Genomic DNA, 25329 nt, shown 5'->3' on the forward strand with positions numbered 1-25329 from the left:
AATCTAATGCTTGATCTTCCCCCCCCACCCCGCCACTCTCTGATTTGCGCACCTTGATTGTCTTTTTCTGATTTGTCCTCCTTGCTTACTGTTTTTGGTTCTCTGTGTCTGAAATATTGAGTCTCTTCTGGGCTGGATATGGTCTGAAGAAGTGGGTCTGTCCCACGAAAGCTCGCCTAATCAGCTATTTTGCTAGTCTTTAAAATGCTCTTTGACTGCTTTTGGTTTTGATAGTGTAGAGACTTGCAAGGCTTACTCTCTCTTCCTATTCAACATGTAAGGCGCTACATTTAGCCGTTTCGAATGGAGATCCATCAACTACAAGAAAAAACTCGCCCAGATCCAGACAGACATCACCTTTCTCTCCAAATGAAAGGCAATGGACATTATACCCTAGGGACTGGCAGTGAAAACCCATTACAATCAACATACTACACTGACGACAGTGAACATCTATGCAACACGCTTTCTAAGAAACTGCGGAACCACTTGATCAAAAGCCTCTACAATAAACAAAAGATGATCAAAAATGAACTCTCTCAACTTGAAATTATCATGAACGAACACGCGTCCACACAAGACCCCACAGGATGAAACTTTACCAGTGCCAGACAGGATATTTAGAAAACACACTTCCTCTCTCTACAAAAAAGAAAAGAGAAGAAAGTTTCCTCATTACTTCAGTCCTCAGGATACTTCAACCATAACGACAGTAGCTCGACCAACAACACTGTTAACCTCTCAAACTACCAGCTCAGCCCCGCAGAGGAGTCTCTCTTATCCCGGGGTCTTTCCTTCTGCCCTACTTCCCCCACAAACTTCATACAATTCTGTGGGGACCCTGAAGCCTTCTTTCGCCGCCTCCGTTTAAAGGAATTTTTCCAGCACACCTAGCAACAACAGTCTGAATCTCTCGACCCCACCCCCCACCAACAACAAAAGAAGAAGAACTCTACGTGGACTCCCCCTGAGGCTGGTAGTGAAAGTCCGGACTTCTCCGTACACTGCTCCCGCAACCGCGCTCAGTCTGACATGATACACAAACAATGCCAAAGGAGACCCAATCTCAACTATGCTGAATGCTATGCTGTCCAGAGTCTCAAAAAACCCCAAAACATCCTAATCAAACCATCTGACAAAGGGGGTGCTGTTGTCATCCTGAAGAAGTCAGACTAGGAACAGGAGGCAGCCAGACAACTCTCCAACACCACATTTTACAGACCTCTTTCCGCTGATCCCACTTGGGAATTCCAAAGGAAATTACAACAACGACTGAAGGAACTCCCTCCTGCTGCTACTTGGGACCTCATTAACTCACACATACCATCTGAGCCGCAGCCTGGATTATTCTCTTTACTTCCCCAAATCCACAAACCTGGAAACCCTGGACGCCCTAACTTTTCAGGTATTGGCACCCTTACCACCGCACTAGCCAGTTACGTGGACTCCCTCCTCAAACCCTATGCCACCAACGCTCCCAGCTGTATCCCAGGTACCACCGACTTCCTGAGGAAATTACAAAACATCGGAAAAGCTCCTGATAACGCCATCCTTGCCACAATGGATGGAGAGGCTCTGTACACTCATATTCCACATAAAGATGGATTACAAGCAATCAGGAACACCATCCCTGATGCCACCACAGCCAATCTGGTGTCTGACCTCTGTTACTTTCTTCTCACACACAATCATTGCCGTTTTGGGGACAATTTATACCTCCAGATTAGTCGAGCTGCTTTGGGCACCCGCATGGCCCCACAAGATGCTCATATATTTATGGCTCACCTGGAACAACGATTCCTCAGCTCTCGTCCCCTATTACCACTCCTCTACTTACGATACATTCATGACATCTTTATGATTTGGACCCATGGGACACAGGCTCTAGAACAATTCCACAGAGACTTGAACAATCTACACCCCACCATCAACTTATGCCTCCATTACAACAACATGCAAGAGATACATTTCCTGGACACCACAGTACTAATCAAGGATGGCCTGATCAGTACCACACTGTACCGAAAACCCACTGATCGCTATACTTAGCTACACCCTTCCAGTTTTCATCCTGCACACTTGACTAGATCCATTATTTACAGTCCAGCTCTTAGGTATAATCGCATTTGCTCTGATCCAACTGACAGACACCAAAAACTACAAGAACTTTACCAAATATTCATAAACCTGAATTACCCACCAGGAGAAGTAAAAAAAAACCAAATCGACAGGGCCAGACGCGTACCCAGACACCAGCTCCTCCAAGATCAGCCCAAAAAAGCCAAGAACAGAACACCACTGCTCATCACTTACAGCCCCCAACTCAGACCACTGCAACCAATTCTTAAAGACCTACAACCTAGTCTTAATCAGGATGCTACACTCCAGAACGCCCTGGGTGACTTGCCTCTTCTCTCCTACAGACAACCTCCCAACCTCACGAGGATCCTTACTAACAGCCACAGTCTATACCCCAGGAACACCAGACCTGGAACCTTTCCCTGCAACAAAGCCCGCTGCCAGCTTTGTCCACGTATCTTCTCTGCAAACACCATCACTGGACCTAACCAGGTTACTCACACAATCACTGGCACTTCCTCATGCTCCTCTAATAACATCGTATATGCCATCATGTGTCAACAACGCCCAGATGCTTTGTAGATTGGACAGACTTCGAACTCCCTTAGACAAAGGGTCAACGGGCACAAAACAGACATTAAAACACTCCGCATTCACCAACCAGTTAGTCAACCTTTGAATGGAATGGGCCATTCTGTCAATGACCTCAAGGTATGTGTGTTACTGAAAAGAAATTATCGCTCCTTTGTAGAAAGGGAAGCGGACGAATTGACCTTGATATTCCAACTCGGAACGTTATCGCATGGTTTAAATCGGGATGTGAACTTTCTGAGTCACTATAGGGGCTCGTCTGCATGCTTAACTCAATCTAATTCTTGATCTTCCCCCCCGCCACCCCTCAACTCTCTGATTTGCTCACCTTGATTATCTTTTTCTGATTTGTCCTCCTTGCTTACTGTTTTTGGTTCTCTGTGTCTGAAATATTGAGTCTCTTCTGGGCTGGATATGGTCTGAAGAAGTGGGTCTGTCCCACGAAAGCTCGCCTAATCAACTATTTTGCTAGTCTTTAAAATGCTCCTTGACTGCTTTTGGTTTTGAGAGTGTAGAGACTTGCAAGGCTTACTCTCTCTTCCTATTCAACATGCAAGGCGCTACATTTAGCCGTTTGGAATGGAGATCCATCAACTACACGAAAAAACTCGCCCAGATCCAGACAGACATCACCTTTCTCTCCAAATGAAAGGCAATGGACATTATACCCTAGGGACTGGCAGTGAAAAACCCATTACAATCAACATACTACACTGACGACAGTGAACATCTATGCAACACGCTTTCTAAGAAACTGCGGAACCACTTGATCAAAAGCCTCTACAATAAACAAAAGATGATCAAAAATGAACTCTCTCAACTTGAAATTATCATGAACGAACAGGCATCCACACAAGACCCCACAGGACGAAACTTTACCAGTGCCAGACAAGATATTTAGAAAACACACTTCCTCTCTCTACAAAAAAGAAAAGAGAATAAAGTTTCTTCATTACTTCAGTCCTCAGGATACTTCAACCACAACAACAGGAGCTCGACCAAAAACATTGTTAACCTCTCAAACTACCAGCTCAGCCCCGCAGAGGAGTCTCTCTTATCCCGGGGTCTTTCCTTCTGCCCTACTTCCCCCACAAACTTCATACAATTCTGTGGAAACCCTGAAGCCTTCTTTCGCCGCCTCCGTCTAAAGGAATTTTTCCAGCACACCTAGTAACAACAGTCTGACTCTCTCGACGCCCCCCGCCACCAACAACAAAAGAAGAAGAACTCTACGTGGACTCCCCCTGAGGCTGGTAGTGAAAGTCCGGACTTCTCCGTACACTGCTCCCGCAACCGCGCTCAGTCTGACATGATACACAAACAATGCCAAAGGAGACCCAATCTCAACTATGCTGAACGCTATGCTGTCCAGAGTCTCAAAAAACCCCAAAACATCCTAATCAAACCATCTGACAAAGGGGGTGCTGTTGTCATCCTGAAGAAGTTAGACTAGGAACAGGAGGCAGCCAGACAACTCTCCAACACCACATTTTACAGACCTCTCTCCGCTGATCCCACTTGGGAATTCCAAAGGAAATTACAACAACGATTGAAGGAACTCCCTCCTGCTGCTACTCGGGACCTCATTAACTCACACACACCATCTGAGCCGCAGCCTGGATTATTCCCTTTACTTCCCCAAATCCACAAACCTGGAAACCCTGGACGCCGTAACATTTCAGGTATTGGCACCCTTACCACCGCACTAGCCAGTTACGTGGACTCCCTCCTCAAACCCTATGCCACCAACGCTCCCAGCTATATCCCAGGTACCACCGACTTCCTGAGGAAATTACAAAACATCGGAAAAGCTCCTGATAACGCCATCCTTGCCACAATGGATGGAGAGGCTCTGTACACTCATATTCCACATAAAGATGGATTGCGAGTAATCAGGAACACCATCCCTGATGCCACCACAGCCAATCTGGTGTCTGACCTCTGTTACTTTCTTCTCACACACAATCATTGCCGTTTTGGGGACAATTTATACCTCCAGATTAGTCGAGCTGCAATGGGCACCCGCATGGCCCCACAAGATGCTCATATATTTATGGCTCACCTGGAACAACGATTCCTCAGCTCTCGTCCCCTATTACCAGTCCTCTACTTACGATACATCCATGACATCTTTACGATTTGGACCCATGGGACACAGGCTCTAGAACAATTCCACAGAGACTTGAACAATCTACACCCCACCATCAACTTATGCTTCCATTACAACATGCAAGAGATACATTTCCTGGACACCACAGTACTAATCATGGATGGCCTGATCAGTACCACACTGTACCGAAAACCCACTGATCGCTATACTTAGCTACACCCTTCCAGTTTTCATCCTGCACACTTGACTAGATCCATTCTTTACAGTCAAGCTCTTAGGTATAATCGCATTTGCTCTGATCCAACTGACAGACACCAAAAACTACAAGAACTTTACCAAATATTCATAAACCTGAATTACCCACCAGGAGAAGTAAAAAAAAACCAAATCGACAGGGCCAGACGCGTACCCAGACACCAGCTCCTCCAAGATCAGCCCAAAAAAGCCAAGAACAGAAGACCACTGCTCATCACTTACAGCCCCCAACTCAGACCACTGCAACCAATTCTTAAAGACCTACAACCTAGTCTTAATCAGGATGCTACACTCCAGAACGCCCTGGGTGACTTGCCTCTTCTCTCCTACAGACAACCTCCCAACCTCACGAGGATCCTTACTAACAGCCACAGTCTATACCCCAGGAACACCAGACCTGGAACCTTTCCCTGCAACAAAGCCCGCTGCCAGCTTTGTCCACGTATCTTCTCTGCAAACACCATCACTGGACCTAACCAGGTTACTCACACAATCACCGGCACTTCCTCATGCTCCTCTAATAACATCGTATATGCCATCATGTGTCAACAACGCTCAGATGCTTTGTAGATTGGACAGACTTCGAACTCCCTTAGACAAAGGGTCAACGGGCACAAAACAGACATTAAAACACTCCGCATCCACCAACCAGTTAGTCAACCTTTGAATGGAATGGGCCATTCTGTCAATGACCTCAAGGTATGTGTGTTACTGAAAAGAAATTATCGCTCCTTTGTAGAAAGGGAAGCGGACGAATTGACCTTGATATTCCAACTCGGAACGTTAACGCATGGTTTAAATCAGGATGTGAACTTTCTGAGTCACTATAGGGGCTCGTCTGCATGCTTAACTCAATCTAATGCTTGATCTTCCCCCCCCCCACCCCTCTACTCTCTGATTTGCTCACCTTGATTATCTTTTTCTGATTTGTCCTCCTTGCTTACAGTTTTTGGTTCTCTGTGTCTGAAATATTGAGTCTCTTCTGGGCTGGATATGGTCTGAAGAAGTGGGTCTGTCCCACGAAAGCTCACCTAATCAACTATTTTGCTAGTCTTTTAAATGCTCCTTGACTGCTTTTGGTTTTGATAGTGTAGAGACTTACAAGGGTTACTCTCTCTTCCTATTCAACATGCAAGGCGCTACATTTAGCCGTTTGGAATGGAGATCCATCAACTATACGAAAAAACTCGCCCAGATCCAGACAGACATCACCTTTCTCTCCAAATGAAAGGCAATGGACATTATACCCTAGGGACTGGCAGTGAAAAACCCATTACAATCAACATACTACACTGACGACAGTGAACATCTATGCAACACGCTGTCTAAGAAACTGCGGAACCACTTGATCAAAAGCCTCTACAATAAACAAAAGATGATCAAAAATGAACTCTCTCAACTTGAAATTATCATGAACGAACACGCGTCCACACAAGACCCCACAAGATGAAACTTTACCAGTGCCAGACAAGATATTTAGAAAACACACTTCCTCTCTCTACAAAAAAGAAAAGAGAATAAAGTTTCTTCATTACTTCAGTCCTCAGGATACTTCAACCACAACAACAGTAGCTCGACCAACAACATTGTTAACCTCTCAAACTACCAGCTCAGCCCCGCAGAGGAGTCTCTCTTATCCCGGGGTCTTTCCTTCTGCCTTACTTCCCCCACAAACTTCATACAATTCTGTGGGGACCCTGAAGCCTTCTTTCGCTGCCTCCGTCTAAAGGAATTTTTCCAGCACACCTAGTAACAACAGTCTGACTCTCTCGACGCCCCCCGCCACCAACAACAAAAGAAGAAGAACTCTACGTGGACTCCCCTTGAGGCTGGTAGTGAAAGTCCGGACTTCTCCGTACACTGCTCCCGCAACCGCGCTCAGTCTGACATGATACACAAACAATGCCAAAGGAGACCCAATCTCAACTATGCTGAATGCTATGCTGTCCAGAGTCTCAAAAAACCCCAAAACATCCTAATCAAACCATCTGACAAAGGGGGTGCTGTTGTCATCCTGAAGAAGTCAGACTAGGAACAGGAGGCAGCCAGACAACTCTCCAACACCACATTTTACAGACCTCTTTCCGCTGATCCCACTTGGGAATTCCAAAGGAAATTACAACAACGACTGAAGGAACTCCCTCCTGCTGCTACTTGGGACCTCATTAACTCACACATACCATCTGAGCCACAGCCTGGATTATTCTCTTTACTTCCCCAAATCCACAAACCTGGAAACCCTGGACGCCCTAACTTTTCAGGTATTGGCACCCTTACCACCGCACTAGCCAGTTACGTGGACTCCCTCCTCAAACCCTATGCCACCAACGCTCCCAGCTATATCCCAGGTACCACCGACTTCCTGAGGAAATTACAAAACATCGGAAAAGCTCCTGATAACGCCATCCTTGCCACAATGGATGGAGAGGCTCTGTACACTCATATTCCACATAAAGATGGATTACAAGCAATCAGGAACACCATCCCTGATGCCACCACAGCCAATCTGGTGTCTGACCTCTGTTACTTTCTTCTCACACACAATCATTGCCGTTTTGGGGACAATTTATACCTCCAGATTAGTCGAGCTGCTTTGGGCACCCGCATGGCCCCACAAGATGCTCATATATTTATGGCTCACCTGGAACAACGATTCTTCAGCTCTCGTCCCCTATTACCACTCCTCTACTTACGATACATTCATGATATCTTTATGATTTGGACCAATGGGACACAGGCTCTAGAACAATTCCACAGAGACTTGAACAATCTACACCCCACCATCAACTTATGCCTCCAGTACAACAACATGCAAGAGATACATTTCCTGGACACCACAGTACTAATCAAGGATGGCCTGATCAGTACCACACTGTACCGAAAACCCACTGATCGCTATACTTAGCTACATCCTTCCAGTTTTCATCCTGCACACTTGACTGGATCCATTCTTTACAGTCAAGCTCTTAGGTATAATCGCGTTTGCTCTGATCCAACTGACAGACACCAAAAACTACAAGAACTTTACCAAATATTCATAAACCTGAATTACCCACCAGGAGAAGTAAAAAAAAAACCAAATCGACAGGGCCAGACGCGTACCCAGAAACCAGCTCCTCCAAGATCAGCCCAAAAAAGCCAAGAACAGAAGACCACTGCGCATCACTTACAGCCCCCAACTCAGACCACTGCAACCAATTCTTAAAGACCTACAACCTAGTCTTAATCAGGATGCTACACTCCAGAACGCCCTGGGTGACTTGCCTCTTCTCTCCTACAGACAACCTCCCAACCTCACGAGGATCCTTAGTAAGAGCCACAGTCTATACCCCAGGAACACCAGACCGGGAACCTTTCCCTGCAACAAAGCCCGCTGCCAGCTTTGTCCACGTATCTTCTCTGCAAACACCATCACTGGACCTAACCAGGTTACTGACACAATCACCGGCACTTTCTCATGCTCCTCTAATAACATCGTATATGCTATCATGTGTCAACAACGCCCAGATGCTTTGTAGATTGGAGAGATTTCGAACTCCCTTAGACAAAGGGTCAACGGGCACAAAACAGACATTAAAACACTCCGCATCCACAAACCAGTTAGTCAACCTTTGAATGGAATGGGAAATTCTGTCAATGACCTCAAGGTATGTGTGTTACTGAAAAGAAATTATCGCTCCTTTGTAGAAAGGGAAGCGGACGAATTGACCTTGGTATTCCAACTCGGAACGTTAACGCATGGTTTAAATCGGGATGTGAACTTTCTGAGTCACTATAGGGGCTCGTCTGCATGCTTAACTCAATCTAATTCTTGATCTTCCACCCCCCCACCCCTCCACTCTCTGATTTCCTCACCTTGATTATCTTTTTCTGATTTGTCCTCCTTGCTTACTGTTTTTGGTTCTCTGTGTCTGAAATATTGAGTCTCTTCTGGGCTGGATATGGTCTGAAGAAGTGGGTCTGTCCCACGAAAGCTCACCTAATCAACTATTTTGCTAGTCTTTTAAATGCTCCTTGACTGCTTTTGGTTTTGATAGTGTAGAGACTTACAAGGGTTACTCTCTCTTCCTATTCAACATGCAAGGCGCTACATTTAGCCGTTTGGAATGGAGATCCATCAACTATACGAAAAAACTCGCCCAGATCCAGACAGACATCACCTTTCTCTCCAAATGAAAGGCAATGGACATTATACCCTAGGGACTGGCAGTGAAAAACCCATTACAATCAACATACTACACTGACGACAGTGAACATCTATGCAACACGCTTTCTAAGAAACTGCGGAACCACTTGATCAAAAGCCTCTACAATAAACAAAAAATGATCAAAAATGAACTCTCTCAACTTGAAATTATCATGAACGAACACGCGTCCACACAAGACCCCACAGGATGAAACTTTACCAGTGCCAGACAAGGTATTTAGAAAACACACTTCCTCTCTCTACAAAAAAGAAAAGAGAATAAAGTTTCTTCATTACTTCAGTCCTCAGGATACTTCAACCACAACAACAGTAGCTCCACCAACAACATTGTTAACCTCTCAAACTACCAGCTCAGCCCCGCAGAGGAGTCTCTCTTATCCCGGGCTCTTTCCTTCTGCCCTACTTCCCCCATAAACTTCATACAATTCTGTGGGGACCCTGAAGCCTTCTTTCGCCGCCTCCGTCTAAAGGAATTTTTCCAGCACACCTAGCAACAACAGTTTGACTCTCTTGACCCCCCCCACCAACAACAAAAGAAGAAGAACTCTACGTGGACTCCCCCTGAGGCTGGTAGTGAAAGTCCGGACTTCTCCGTACACTGCTCCCGCAACCGCGCTCAGTCTGACATGATACACAAACAATGCCAAAGGAGACCCAATCTCAACTATGCTGAACGCTATGCTGTCCAGAGTCTCAAAAAACCCCAAAACATCCTAATCAAACCATCTGACAAAGGGGGTGCTGTTGTCATCCTGAAGAAGTCAGACTAGGAACAGGAGGCAGCCAGACAACTCTCCAACACCACATTTTACAGACCTCTCTCCGCTGATCCCACTTGGGAATTCCAAAGGAAATTACAACAACGACTGAAGGAACTCCCTCCTGCTGCTACTCGGGACCTCATTAACTCACACACACCATCTGAGCCGCAGCCTGGATTATTCTCTTTACTTCCCCAAATCCACAAACCTGGAAACCTTGAACGCCCTAACATTTCAGGTATTGGCACCCTTACCACCGCACTAGCCAGTTACGTGGACTCCCTCCTCAAACCCTATGCCACCAACGCTCCCAGCTATATCCCAGGTACCACCGACTTCCTGAGGAAATTACAAAACATCGGAAAAGCTCCTGATAACGCCATCCTTGCCACAATGGATGGAGAGGCTCTGTACACTCATATTCCACATAAAGATGGATTACAAGCAATCAGGAACACCATCCCTGATGCCACCACAGCCAATCTGGTGTCTGACCTCTGTTATTTTCTTCTCATACACAATCATTGCCGTTTTGGGGACAATTTATACCTCCACATTAGTATCAGCTAGTGGCCTCCTGGCCCATCCCCTCCCAGTAGAATGACATTCTCAACCGGGCTTAGGTTCGTCTCACTCTGTTATGGCCACTAGGATGATCATGGGGTAAGCCTCAGTGGTTTTTCTGGTACTTAGTAGGGACCACCAACTTTTTCTGAGGATGCCAGTCCTCTTGGTGCCCATGGGAAAGGGACTCCCGGTATAAAAGTCCTCTTTCTAACACAAACCTGGTTGTGTTCAAAGGAGTGAGAGGCAGTGGGTCATTTCTGGCTGCCGTCCAAGATCCTTGGAGCCTCTCATCTCCTTCTTTTTCTGCCTGGAACTGGTCTCTGAGAGCTGGAGATGTCAGATCAGGTCCCACAAGAGGCCATGTAGGAGCATAGGGCACCTGTACACAGGAGGGATCACTTTCTTCCGAGGTATGGGGGAGCATTGTAGATTCAGCTGGCACTGGCTTCACCACCCCCTCTGGGTCTGGAGACAACCTGGCCTGGGGCTCAGGGACTGGGTCACAGGCCGTGTTCGCAGCTACTGGTCTGAGTTCAGGCACCGTCACTGCAGGATCCAGGGTGTCTGGGTATACAGCCTGATCCCTGTTAGGCTCAGGAGAGTTTTTAGGTGTGGAGGTCTGATTAGCCTTGCTTCGTGTGATCACTCCCCCCGTTAACCTGGTTCACGTGGTTGGCTAAATCTTCCCCTAGTAGCATAGGAACAGGGTAGTCATCGTGGACTGCAAAAGTCCAAGTCCCTGACCAGCCCTTGTACTGCACTGGTAACTAGGAAGTAGGGAGGTCAAAGGGGTTATCCTTGAAGGGTTGAATGGTGACCAGTGTCTGTGGGTCTATGGCCTTGGGGTCCACTAGAGATTTGTGGATCGTTGACACCTGTGCTCCGGTGTCCCTCCATGCAACAGTCTCCCACCCTCCCACACTCACAGTCTCCTGCTGCTCTGGGGGGATGTGTGAGACATCGGGGCCTGAGGCTTCCGGAGGCAACCCCAGAGTGATGAGCTGCAGCCTTTTGGTACTCTTGGGACAGTCGGCCTTGACATGCCCCATTTCCTTACATTTAAATCATCGCACCATGAGTGCGCTACGGGAGCACGGAAGGTTACCAGGGGATGGAATGGAGGGACAGGGCGAACCCCAGAGTCTTGCTGGAGGTGTGTCGGGCTCTTTCCTGCAAAGTGGGGGTCTGGATGGTTCCCGGTTGTTGAAGGTCCCTCTCGAACTGCTCTCCTGGCTGCTTTTCCCCCTCAGCTCAATCCATTGGGCACTGAGTACTCCTGCCTCTCTTAGGTTGTTCAGTTTTTCATCCAGGATGTATCCTCTAATTTCTCCCAGAACCCCCTCAAGGAACTGTTCCCTCTGCATCAGGAGAGATATTTCTTCCTGGGTGTGGGCTTTCTCTCCAGAGAGCCATGTTTCCCAGTTTTTTTAGTACACGACTGGCATGTTTGGGGAAGGGTATGGTTGGGGTCCACTTGGAGGCCCTGAAACGACACGGGGCCTGTTCAGGAGGGAGTCCCATCCTGAGTCTGGCCTCTTGCTTGAACAGTTCATAATCATTTGCCAGGCCCCCTGGCAGGTCAGCTGCCACCACCAGTAGAGGACCAGTGATTCGTGATCTTAAGTCCATCATGTACTGACAAGGAGGAATGTGGTACCCATGGCAGGCGCTCTCAAAGTTGAGGAAAAAGTCCTCAACATCATCCCCTAATTGGTACATGGGGAGTCTCCTGGGGGGCAGAATGGTGATGGGGTTGTTGGGTGGAGTACCTGAAACATCCGCCCGCTTAGCTTTTTCCAGTGCTACTTGGGCCTTTAGTTCCGCGCTCCTCGTCTCTGCGGCTATCTCGGCCGGCTTTACTTGTGCATGCCTGTCCTCCATCTGCATGAGGAACTCCATCTCTTTGTCAGTTAGAGTCCGGCCTGCACTTGAGGCATAATCCCACATAGAGAGAGCTGGGGAGGGGGAAGTAGGGCAGCTGCCAACCCCTCCTGCCTCCTCAAGGTCACTTCCCCTTGGACTCATCAGAACATGCTCCTGTTTCCCCTCTCCAGTGTCTGAATCGTCCCTGGAGCTGGACATCTTACCTTGCTCTGAGGCTGCTTCCACCTCAGGGTGTTGTTTAGGAAGGGTTGGTTTCTCTCGGGCTATTTTGCCCGATCGCAAAAGCATGTACTGGGCTCCCTCCCTGCCCTATAGTAGCTAAACCATCCAGTTGTCCTGAAAGCTAGGAAAAAAACCCAACTCTTTGGGATGGTCTGTGTGTGGCTAAAAGTTAACCTTCTGTCTGCCCCACCCTCAGGTAGCACAAAAACAAAACAACAAAAACAAAGGGGAAAAAAAAAAAAGAAAAAAATGCAGATCTTGCAGCACAAAAGAAAAACTTGTGTCCTTTTAAAAATCATGGGTTCTCAACACCACTGCCACCATGTCATGGCTCCTTCCCCACTCTAGCAAGATAAATGCAGAAGTGGGGGCCAGCAAAAGTACCACCAAAACCTCATCTACCAGGTTTTGGTGCAAACTTTCCCCCAAAATCCTACAAACCTCAGATTTTGGGGATAAAATTCGCGGCCACCACCCAAGTAATAATAAAGAAACCAGGGAGAGATGACTTGGGTAATCTCAGCCCCAGAAGTAAAAACCGGTACACAAACATTAACCAATACCAAGTTAATAAAAAGAAGAAGAGAGAACTTTTATTTTGACAACACTATTTGTGTTGCAAACCTCATGACTAGATTACAAAGTTACAAAGAAAATAAAAGAACATTTCTAAAAAGGGCCCAGACATCAGACCCCTCTTCCCAAACCATAAAACAATCAAGCCGAACAGATCGATCTAAACTTTACCCCACTTACAGAAGACTGGAGGGCCTGTTCTTGGAGGGAGATATTCTGTTTCTCTCTCCCTCATGGCTGGAAAGAAGAAGAAAAGAAAGCAGAGAACAGAAGAGGGAGGAGCCAAAATTCAATTCTTACCTACATTCCTATAGGCCAACCCCACCTGGCTCAGGAGGTTAACCCTTTTACTCCCAGGCTGCTGGCTGACCCTCATGATTATGACACGGGCCCTCCCCACTCGTTCCCAGTTCTGACCCAGGGGTCCTGTGTGGCTGCTGGCTGGTGGGGAGGGTTCCCCTTGTTATGAGCACTGCAGCTCTTCCCTGGGTCACTTCCCCAGACCAGTTCTCCCACCTGTAGTGGCCGTGGCAGGAGCAGCAGCAGCAGCAGCAGCCTGTTCTTCCTTCTGGCTTGGCTGCTCCTGTGTGTTGAGCCCGCTTAACCGCTTAGCCTTTCCCCCAATCCCAGGGCCTCCTGGGCAGCACTTTAGCCCCTTGTGGATGAGCATTGCTCTCCTCCTCCTGCTGCCTCTGGAAAACTCCTCCTTCTGTTCTGTTCTGTTCTGCTAAAAGCAAGCTTAAGTGAGACCAGCTGGCCCCTCTTCTCTCAGGGTAGCCCCCTCCCCAGCTGCTCACACCCTGTAGGAGACCTGCAGGACTGCTGTGGGGTCCATCCCCCCACCTTGGGAACCCTCCCCACATATTGGAGACCGGGAAGTGGGCAGGCGTGGTGCTGGGGGTGAGCAGCCCCTGTGGGGCTGTCTTCTTGGGACCCCCACCCCTTCTTGGGGCAGCTTCTCTCCTGCCCTGGCAGGCAGGCTGCTTCTTCCCCACACCCCGACTCCCCCACTTTTTCCAGCTAGTTTTCTCAGGAGCTGCTGGGTGGGTGGAGTGTGGGGGACTCTTGCCCCCTGCCCCTTAGCAGGAGGTCCCCCCCTTTCCATCCTTTGTGGGGAGACTGCTGGCCCCCTCTTTGGCTCCACACTTTCATCTGCCAGCTGCGGCACCCTCACTGCTTCGGAGGTGGTAAGGGGCTTTCTTAAAGCGGCAGTTGGGCTCCCCTCCACAGCCTCCTGTGGAGTGGCTTGGGGAGCAGTGAGTTTGGGTGGGGCCCCTCTCCACCGGGGCTCCAGAGGGGTCACTGGATAGTCAGGGGGTAGGGTGTTAGGGTGGGGTCCCTGCCCCAAGCCTGCAGCCACGGCCTTTCCCACTGGCCTTCCCACACCCAGCCACTGCTGGGGCCCTTCCCATCTGAGCCCCACTCTAACCAGCTGCCCCTTCATCCTTCTTGCTCCTGAGGCTCTACAGCAGCTGTTGTGGGCCCACCCTCTGGCACCCGTGGGCACACTCCTCCCCCCAACCCCCCTTCTTTGGCTGGTTCTACCCCCCTTCCATTTTGCCCCCCACTTCTTGTGCCCACGGCTCCCCCCCATTTTTCTTTCTGTTAGGTGCCTGAGCCCCTCCCCTTTCACTCACTCACCCCCCCCACACACACCCACATCCCAGTGCACTCGGAGGAGCCGCTTACCATCTTGTGCTGGGAGTTGTGGCCTTCCTTGCACCTCCCTCTCTCCTCATGCCCCGCCCCCACCTGACCAAGTCCTCAGCCTGGCCATTGGGGGAGGGGTAGGCAGCCACTTTCTTCCTCCCTTCTCCTCTCCTCTTCCCTTCCCCCACTCTCTTAAAGTGCCCCAACAATAAATTCCCTCACCCTTGCACCCCTCATCATGGCCTCTACAGACACTGGGGGGTCATCTGGTGATGCCCTCCTCCTCCACTAGCACCCCCTCTACCCCTGAAAAGGTGGCCTCCTCATCCAGGGCCGCTGAGGTCCTTGCCATCTTGCTGGCCAAGGGCAAGGGCGTAGGCTCTGTGGTTCCTGCCGTCCCTGCTGCGGCATCCTCCGGCGACCCCGCCCCGAACCCCACCCCCCAAAAGGGTAGGAAAGGCCAGGGGAAAAAGAAAGGCAAGAGCCCAGCCCGGAAGGCTAAACCTCCCATGGCAGGGGCTCTGACCCCTGCTGCTGCAACATCCGGCGCAGCTCCCCCATTCTCCGTGCCCCACTGTTCCCACCACCGTGCCTGGGGGCTCCGATTCTTTGCCCCCAGGTCGTACACCCAGGTGGCAGCTGCTGCCTCGCACCCTGCTTCCTCCACCTCCACCAGGACGACCACCCCCGACGGTCCTGGCCCCTTCCCCGCGCTCACCAGGAGGCACGGAGTCCGCTGCCTCCTGGTGGTTGACTTGCCACACATGGAGACCTACTTGCGAGCGTTGGCACGAGTGGTGGCGGCCCCTGGATTTTCGGGAAGATTGTTTTCTTCCTGGCTTCAAAGGCCACCGCCCAGGAGGCGGTGGAGAGGGGCTTGGCGGTAGGGGGCATGCACGTGCCCCTGGAGCCGGTGGAAGACCTGGGTGTGCGGTTGGTGTTCCCCTCCGTCCCGTCCTTCCACCGCAACTCCGCCCTTCGGCCTTTTCTCACTGCCCTGGGCCGGCCTCTGTCGGTCCTGAGTCCCCACCCCCTAGGCTGCAAGGATCCTGCCCTTTGGCACGGCAGGGCGGTGTAGCCCAGGAGGGGACTATACTGATGCCCTACCAAGGGGCCCAGTATTGGGTCTTTTATACCCTGGGGGAGGCCTAGTGTTTCGTGTGCCGGGCGACGGGGCACATCCGGAGGGATTGTCCCCTGGCGTGGCGCGAAGAGGAGCCCGGGACCTCCTCCGACCCAGGGGGTGCCAGCCACGAGACCGGCGGTGCCCCAACTGTGACAGACCCTGGGACCACCCCTCCTCCTCTCACCCCAGACGGATCCATTGCTGCTCGGGCCTCGGAGGGTGCTCAAACCAGTGGTGCCGGGCAAGAAGAAGCGGACGCTGGCGTCCGAGCGGGCACAAGAGCCGGGTCCGTGGAGGAGAGGGAGGCAGGGCTGGCAGCAGGACCTGGGCAGGGCGCACCCCAGGGTGGGCCGTCCCTTCTCCCTGCTGTCCCGGCCCCTCCCTTCCTCCCTTCCTCTTTGTTGCCTCAGCCCCCTTACCCTTCCTCCTCTGCTGCCCAGCCCCGCCTCCTTGGAGGACTGGGTGGTGGCAGAGGGAAAAAGAAAAAAAAGAAGTGCTCGCGACCGGCACCCCACCCCAGCGGAGGATGGGGTGGGTGTGCCCAGCAAGGCACCAAAAAGAGCCGCCAGCCCCAGTCCACTGATCACCTGCCGGGGGTAACCGGGGTCGCCGTGGCGGCCATAGAGGACTCCACCCCTTCTGCCCCGGAGCCGGAGCCTCAAAAAACGGAGACTCCCGCTGTCGCCCCCTCGCCCCCCTCTGACACCCCTCTCGCCGCTTCCCAGCTTGCCCCTGTGGAGCATCCGGAGGAGGTGAGCCTCGGCCTCGCACTCCTCTCGCAGGAGGTCGAGGTGCTGGGTCTCGCCTCGTCGGCCCTGGATGCGCACGGTCGACTATTGGAGGCCTGCGGGCCTTCCCTCTACTCCCCACCCACCTTGCTCCCCCCTCCCCATCCATTAGCACCCCTTTAACCGCCCCCATTCCCTGCTCTGGGACGTCGCAGGGGGCGGCCCCACTCTCAATCGGGGATGACCCCCCGGCGGGGGTTGGCCAGCCCCCGGAGGCCCCGGGAGAACTGGTGTTCCCGTTATGCCCTCCCTCCCCTTTCGGACCTGAAGACGATACCACCATTCCCCCTACCCCGTCGGTGCCCGCCGCCGAGTGCGTGGGCACCTTGCCCCGAACCCCAACTCCCCTTCCACCGCCTGTGGAAGTTCCCCCTCCCGAGATCCCCTCCGCTCCCATCCCAGCCCCTACCCCAACCCCTGATCCCCTCTCCAATCAATGTCCCATCCCAAAACCTGCATCCCTCCCCCCTCCAGGCCCTCCCCTTCCCCCTCCTATGCCACTCCCACCCCTTCCTCCTCCCCGTGCTCCCCCCACCCCCTCCAGACCCCTTCCCTCCCGCTTCAACCCTCATCCTCCACACTTTTACCCCCTCCCCTATCTACCCCTCCCTTCAACACTTGTCCACCCACGTCTGGCCCCGATGCTGTGATTGCCTGGGAGGCCTCTGCTGTACCACCCACTCCCAGCACCTCCGGGGCTGCTCTCCCTCTGCCGCCCCCATCACCCCCTGAACTTAGACCCCACCTCCCGCTTTGACTTTTTTTTCCGGCCGCGGGGCCCAGAAGAAAACAGGGCTCATGGGTGCTCGGCACCCCGAAACCCCAGCACCCCATGCGCTGGCGGGCAAGATACACCAGTTCTTGAATGACGTTCGCAGGTCCAAGAACAAGGTCGCTCTCGCCCTCCAGCGCTGGGGTGACTTCCACGCCATCCTAGAGTCCGTGAGCCCTTTTAAAAGAGGGCAAGGGGACCGGGAGGAGGGATGCCACGGTCTACCAACAGGCCTTCAACTACCATGATGCCTTAATTGCTTTCGGCGTCGGTCACAGCTTGCTGCGTGGCCCCACGGGGGCCGTCGGTGCTCCCTCCGGTGAGGATCCTCCCCAGCCGTCCAAATATCGCCGATCATATTTGCCTCATTAAATTGCAGGGGCTGCGGGTCAGGTCTCCGCAGGCGTAGAGTGCTCTCCTTCCTCCGGGGGGGATAGTTCTCGGTCACCTTCTTCCAGGAGACCCACACTACTCCAGCCACCAAAGCCAGCTGGTGGCTGGAGTGGGGAGACGGGGTCCACCTGAGTCACCTCTCAGCCCGTCGGGTCGTGGTAGTGACCCTGTTCTCCCGAGACCTGCAGCCCGAGGTGCTGGGGAGCATCGAGGTCATGCTGGGCCGCCTGCTGTATCTCCAGGTGTAGGTGGAGGGGCTGCCCCTCCACCTGGTCAAAGTCTATGCCCCGATATCCAGCCCGGAGAGAACATCGTTCTTCCAGCAGGAGGCAGCTTTCCTCCACTCCATACATCCTCGCAAGTGCCTGGTCCTGGTGGGGCTTTCCACTGCACCCTCGAGAAGTGGGACTGCATGGGAACCGAGCAGTTCCAGGCTGCTGCGGACGTCTTCAGGGAGCTCATGAATCATCGCTCCTTAGTGGACGTCTGGCACAGCCATCACCCGTAGGAGGACACCGTCTTTACCTACGTCCGGGTGGCGGGACACAAATCCATGCAGTCCCGGTTGGACCGCATCTGCATCTCCCAACAACATCTCTCTTGGGTCCACTCTTCCGGAATGCGACCGGCCCCCTTCTCGGAGCACCATTTGGTGGCCGTGAAGGGTTCCCTTTCTCCGGGGAAGCAGGGGTCGGCCTACTGGCATTTTAATAACAGCCTACTGGAGGACGTGGGCTTCATGGAGTCCTTCCGGGAGTTCTGGCTGGCCTGGCGGAGGAAACGGCATGCCTTCCCCTCGGCACGGAAGTGGAGGGATCTGTGAAAGTTGCACACGCAGCTTTCCTTCTGCAACGATACCCAGGGGGCCATCCGGCGGCGGGATGCGTTGATAGGGCAGCTGGAGCGGCAAATTCTTGAGCTGCAGAGGCGCCTAGCTGCCAGCCCTGGAGCTTCATCCCTCTGCGGCACGTACCGGGAGAAGAGGGACGAGCTGAGCGCCCTCGATGCCCTTCGGGCACACGGGGCCTTGGTTAGGTTGCGAATCCACCTCCTTCGGGCGATGGATCGTGGCTTCTGTGATTCTTCTAAGCCCTGGAGAAAAAGACGGGTGCCAAAAAATATATGCTCTGCCTTGTTGCAGAGGATGGCACCCCTCTTCCAGATCCAGCGGAGATGCGCGAGACGGCTCGTGCCTTCTACGCCACCCTTTTCTCCCTGGATCCCACTGACGCCGACACCCGCAGGGTGCTTTGGGACCAACTCCCTTCGGTCAGCACGGCCGACCGGGAATGGCAGAGCTTTCTCTCACTCTAGCTGAGTTCTCAGAAGCCCTCCGTCTCATGCCTGCCAATAAATACCCGGGCATGGAGGGGCTGACCGTGGAGTTTTACTGCGGTTTGGGGCGTCCTCGGCCCACACCTGGTCAGCGTCTGGTCTGAGGCCTTGCAAAGCGGGTCCTCCCCCTGTCGTGCAGGCGGGCTGTTCTCACCCTGCTGCCTAAAAAAGGGGACACCCGCGACCTTCGAAACTGGTGTCCCATCTCGCTCCTCAGCACGGACGACAAGATAATTGCCAAAGCCATCTTCCGCCACTTGGGGTCCGTGCTGCAGGACGTGGTCCACCCCTACCATACCTACACTGTCCCAGGCCGCACCATCCTCCACAACCTGTACGTGGTCCAGGATCTCTTAGAGCTTGGGTGTAGGGATGGCCTGTCGTTCACCCTCCTGTCCTTGGACCAGGAGAAGGTGTTCGACAGGGTGGACCATGGGTATCTCCTGGGCACCCTGCAGCCCTTTGGCTTCGGGCCCCACTTGGTCGGGTGTCTCCGGGTGCTGTACGCTGCCTCGGAGTGCATGGTCAAGCTCAACTGGACGCTGACCAATTCGGTCGGGGAGTACGACAATGCTGCCCCTCTCAGGACAGCTCTACCCCTGGCCATCGAGCCCTTCCTCTGTCTCCTTCGTCGAAGGCTGATGGGGTTGGTGCTTTGAGAGCTGAGGCTGCGGCTGGTCCTGTCGGCGTACGGCGATGATGTGCTTCTCGTGCTTCAGGACCCGGGAGACCTGGAGCGGCTGGAGGCTTGCCAAGCCATCTACTCGGCAGCCTCCTCCGCCTGGGTCAACTGGGTCAAGAGCTCTGGCCTGGTGGTCGGAGCTGGATGGTAGACGAGCTGCCCCCCACCCACGCTCCAGGCCATCCGGTGAAGCGTGGGTCTGCTGTTCTATCTCGGCATTCATTTATCCACCATGCATCCCTCCCCGCCGGAAAACTGGCAATGTTTAGGGAGCAGAGTGGCTGAGCGGTTGCAGAGGTGGTCAGGACTACTCCGGTGTCTCTCCCTGCATGGGAGGGGACTGGTTCTCAACCAGCTGATCCTGTCCATGCTCTGGCACCGCCTCAACACCCTGGTCCCACTCCCGGAGTTCCTGGTCCAGCTCCAGAGGTCAATCCTGGACTTCTTCTGGCCAGGACTTCACTGGGTCCCTTCAGGGGTACTCCAGGTTCCCCCGGAGGAGGGAGGACAGGGCATGACTTGCATGCGCACTGAGGTCCACGTCTTCCGCCTCCAGGCTCTTCAGGGACTTCTCAACACCAGCAGTGCAGATGGTCCGGCATGGAGTACGCTGGCGCATGCTTTCCTCCACTGTTACCGGGGGCTCCAATATGACCAGCAGCTCTCAGAGCTGCCGGCCTTCTACCAGGACCTCCTGCGCACTTGGCAGCTGCTCGCAGCCTCCAGGTCCTTCGGGGCCACCACAGGGGAAGACCTCCTCATGGAGCTCCTGCTACACAACCCTGACTTTTATGTGCAGGCATCAGTCTCCCGCGGTGCACTGGACGTTGGTCCTCGGTGGAATCACCACGGTCAGAGACCTCCTGAACTACGACCAGGGATACTGGATGGGGCTCTCGACCCTACGTTTCCCCCAGCGCGTACTCGAGGAGGTGAAGGCTGCCCTGCCACCCGCTGCTCATGTCTACCTCGATTGGGTCCTGCGAGAGGGTGCGCCACTCCTCCCTCTTACTCCTGGCCCTCCGGATCTCTCCGTGGGCCCCCAGCCTCGTGACCCCACCCGACAACCCCTCCTCATCATCCCAGCCGGCTGCACACCTTGCAGCCGGTCCCCTTCCGACCTGCACCTAGACATCTTTTGTACATGCTCGTGCTTCACACGTGCCACTTCCCCACCCTCGTGTCCCGCCGTGACCATAAATGGCGGGACCACTTGCCATCATCGGAGGGTGGGCCTGCTTCTATTCTACCTTGATTCCGTGGCCCGCCGAGGACATCAGCTGGAGGATTCGCCATGGAGCGGTGAGCATGGGCGTGTACTTCATGCGGTTCACTCCTACCCCAGACACCTGAACCTTCTGCGGTATGAGGGACGAGCTGGCGCACATCTACACTGAGAGCACCAGGCTGCAACCCCTCTTCCGGCTCCTCCACAACCTCCTCTTGAGGTTCTGCCTCCACTTCTCCCCACACCTCCTCATGTTATCACACTCTAGCCGTGGCCCCAAAAAGTCGCAGGACCTCCTCGTCGGCCTCATCCTGGCCATGGCCAAAGTGGCCATTTACAAAACCAGGGAGAGGAGGCTGGCAGAGGGGGTAACCTGCGACTGTGGGGGCTTACTTCCATTCCTCCATCTGCTCACAATCCAAGCAGAGTTCCTCTGGGCATCGCCCACCGACTCCTTGGACACCTTTGAGGAGCAGTGGGCACTGTCCGGGGGTCTCTGCTCGGTGTCCCCCTCTGGTTCCCTCATTTTAAACTTTGACCCTCACCCCTGCCCTGGTTTCTCTTTTGTTGTCCCCCGTGTCTATTTGGAGCCGTGGTTCCTTTAGTGGGTCCCTCCTTGTCCTGAGAGGGGTCTTTCAGTTGTGGGCGGGCTGTGTCCGCCAACCCACCCAGCCTTCCAATAGGTGTTCACACCCTGCAGGAGACCTGCAGGACTGCTGTGGGGTCTGTGCCCCCCCTTAGGAATCCTCCCCACGGTGGGCAGGCGTGGTGCTGGAGGGTGGGCAGCCCCTGGCTGCTTGAAGCCTCCGTGGGGCTGTCTTCTTGGGACACCCACCCCCGCTTCTTGGGCCAGCTTCTCTCCTGCCCCGGTAGGCAGGCTGCTTCTGCCTCCCCCAACTCCCCCACCCTTTCCAGCTTGTTTTCTCAGGAGCTGCTGGGTGGGTGGTGTGGGGGGGACTCTTGCCCCCTGGTCCTTATCAGGAGGGCCCCCCTTTCCATCCTTTGGGGGGAGACTGCTGGCCCCGTTTGGGTCCACGCTTTCATCTGGCAGCTGCTGCACCCTCACTGCTGCAGAGCAGGTAAGGGGCTTTCTTAAAGCAGCAGATGGGCTCCCCTCCACAGGCTCCCGTGGAGTGGCTTGGGGAGCGGTGAGTTTGGGTGGGGCCCCTCTCCAATGGGGCTCTAGAGCTACGGCTACACGTGAAGCCTGCTTCGAAGTAGCCTACTTTGATGTGGAGACATTGAAATAGCCTATTTCGATGAATAACGTCTACATGTCCTCCAGGGCTGGCAACGTCGATGTTCAATATCGACGTTGCACAGCACATCGAAATAGGCGCAGCGAGGGAAAATCTACACACCAAAGTAGCACACATCGAAATAGGGGTGCCAGGCACAGCTGCAGACAAAGGACAGGGCGGACTAGCACTTCCAGGGCAACAGCTAGCCGCTCCCTTAAAGGGCCCCTCCCAGACACACACAGCCTGCACAGCATGCAGTCTGAAGAGCCATAGGTATGCAGCCCTCGGGTGACACAGTCATGGACCACCAGCAGCAGCAGCAGCAGCAGCAGACAGAGGTCCACCCAGCCGCCCCTGCAGGAGCAGGGCTCACCCTGCTCCATTCCGTGTGGGAGGCAGCTGAGCACCTTCTTGCCACACAGGAGGAGGAGCGGCCCGCAGGGGAGGAGAACTCAACCCCCAACCCTGCAGCACCCCAACCCCCCCGCCCCACCTCACATGCCACCGCCTGTGGAGCTACCCCACCAGCACCGACTGGTGGGAGGGGCTGGTGCTTGGGGAGTGGGACAACGACCGCTGGCTCAGGAACTTTAGGATGAGCTGGCATACATTTATGGAGCAATGCCAGTGGCTCACCCCCGCACTTAGGCACCAGGACACCGCCATGCGGCGTGCCCTCCCTGTGGAGAAACGAGTCGGCATTGCTGTCTGGAAGCTGGCCACTCCAGACAGCTACCGATCCATGGGACAGCAGTTTGGCGTCAGCAAGGCCACCGTCGGGGCTGTCCTCATGAAGGTAAGAGGACCCACGGGGGGAGCGGGGAGAGGCAGCCCTGGCAGGTCAGGGGGGCTGGGGCAGGGCAGGGGAGGGGAGGGCAGGGGGGCCCGTGCAGGGCAGGGCAGGGCAGGGCCACGCACACCCTGCTCACCCCTCATTGGTGCTCTCCCATGTGCTTCCTCTGCAGGTCATGCGCGCCATCAGCGCCATGCTCCTCCACAGGCTCGTGAGGCTGGGGGACCCAGATGCCACCATCGCGGGGTTTGCCACCCTGGGCTTCCCCAATTGCTTCGGGGCTCTGGATGGGACTCACATCCCCATCCGCGCCCCGGTGCACAGTGGAGGACGCTACATAAACTGCAAGGGCTATCACTCAGTGGTCCTCCAGGCCTTGGTGGACAACTGGGGCCGTTTCCAGGATGTTTATGTGGGCTGGCCTGGCAGCACCCACGACGCCCGGGTTTTCCCTGCCCCTACACCCACACCACGGAGCACCCAACAGCACACACACACCCCCACTTTTCCTGGACAAATAAAAGCACGCACTTGTTTGTAAAATCAAACTGGTTTTCTTTGAACTGTTATTTTAACTAATACTAAACTATATACAAGAACTTCTAACTGTAATTGAATATTAAATAAGTATGCATATATTAACCAAAAAAAACAGGGATTACAAGGAAGGGGAGAACTATTTACATAGGGGGGGAAGGATCAGACTGGGCAAACGGGGGGCACAAAAAATAAATCCGAACTAAATACAAGGGGGGGCCAGGTCTTGGGCCCCATGCCCCTTTTGTCCGGCACTGGGGGTGGGCGGCCGGGAGCCCCGCCTCGGCCGCAGCCCTGTCCGGGGCTGGCTGGGGGCCAGGCAGTCCGGCAGGTATGTCCGTCGAGTCTCAGCTGGACCCAGGTCTCTTTCGGAGGAATGGCCCTCAGTGGCGGGGCGACGGCGGACAGCACGGCAATGAGCGGAGCAGCGGGTGGCACGGAGGGTGGCGCACTCAGGGCGGGCACAGCGGCGGCTGGCACGGCATGGGGGGCCAGGTAGTCCACTAGCCAGTTTAAGGTGTCCATGTTGGCCCCCCATGCCTCTTGGCGCCAGGCCAGCGCCAGCTCCTGGAGATGGAGGCGGCGTTGCTCCACCCGCAGGCGCTGCTCTGCGACCTCCAGCTGCCGGCGGTGGAGGGCCAGCAGCTGGGGGTCCATCGCTGGCGGCTGGTGCTGGGTCGGCCATCTTGCCCGTCATGGGGCCGGTCGGTCCTCCGCCGAGGGGCTGGCCTGGAGCGATGGCCCCGGAGGGGATTCCGGGACCACTGAAGCCTCGCCGGCGCTCTCCGGTCCTTCCGATGGTGCAGCTGTGGAACACAGGAGGGCGGGGGAAGAAGAGTGGAGACAGGCGTTAGTGTGGGCCCTGAGCCGTGACCCTTGTCCCCTCACCCCTGTGCTGCAGGTTCCCCATCCCCATCCCCGGGAGATGCTGCTGTGATGGGGTTCAAGGGTCCGCCTGCAGTGCACCACGTCCCCCGGCGGGAGTAACTCTCACTTCACTCAGCAGGGTCTGACAGGAGAGATTTCTTAGGCAACAGATGCCCAGTTTCTCCCAGAAGTGACAGTACAGCAGTCAGAGACAGCCCTTCCAACCTGTCCTGGGGAGAAGACCCCAAGGGGTGCCCCTCTGGGGTGTAGCTTTCCCCCTCCTCAGGCTGGCTGCCTTCCAGCTCTCCCCTCCCCTCGCCTCTACCCGCGGTCCCCAGTTCAAACCCAGCTCGGCTCCTCCCTCCTCTTTGTTCAGGGCAGAGGTGTAACCTGCCAGTTGTAGCCCCAGGATCATCCTTAGCCACTGGAAGCTATTCAGCTTGTTGCCCAGATCTCGCCTGAGACTCGCATTTGCACTCCCCCCACTCCATCACATGCTGCTGCTGCTGCTGCTGCTGCTGCTGCGGGGTGTCCCACCCCCTCCTCCCGGGGGACCCTAGAGGTTCCGCTCCCCCCAGCACCGAAGATGGGGCATGGCACTGTTGTGCTGGCGGGGGGGCGGGGGGCAGGGGCTGATGCACTCCTGTGAGGGACATGGCACTGCT

This window comes from Carettochelys insculpta, chromosome 32 (assembly GCF_033958435.1).
Source record: "Carettochelys insculpta isolate YL-2023 chromosome 32, ASM3395843v1, whole genome shotgun sequence".
Taxonomy (NCBI): Eukaryota; Metazoa; Chordata; order Testudines; family Carettochelyidae; genus Carettochelys; species Carettochelys insculpta.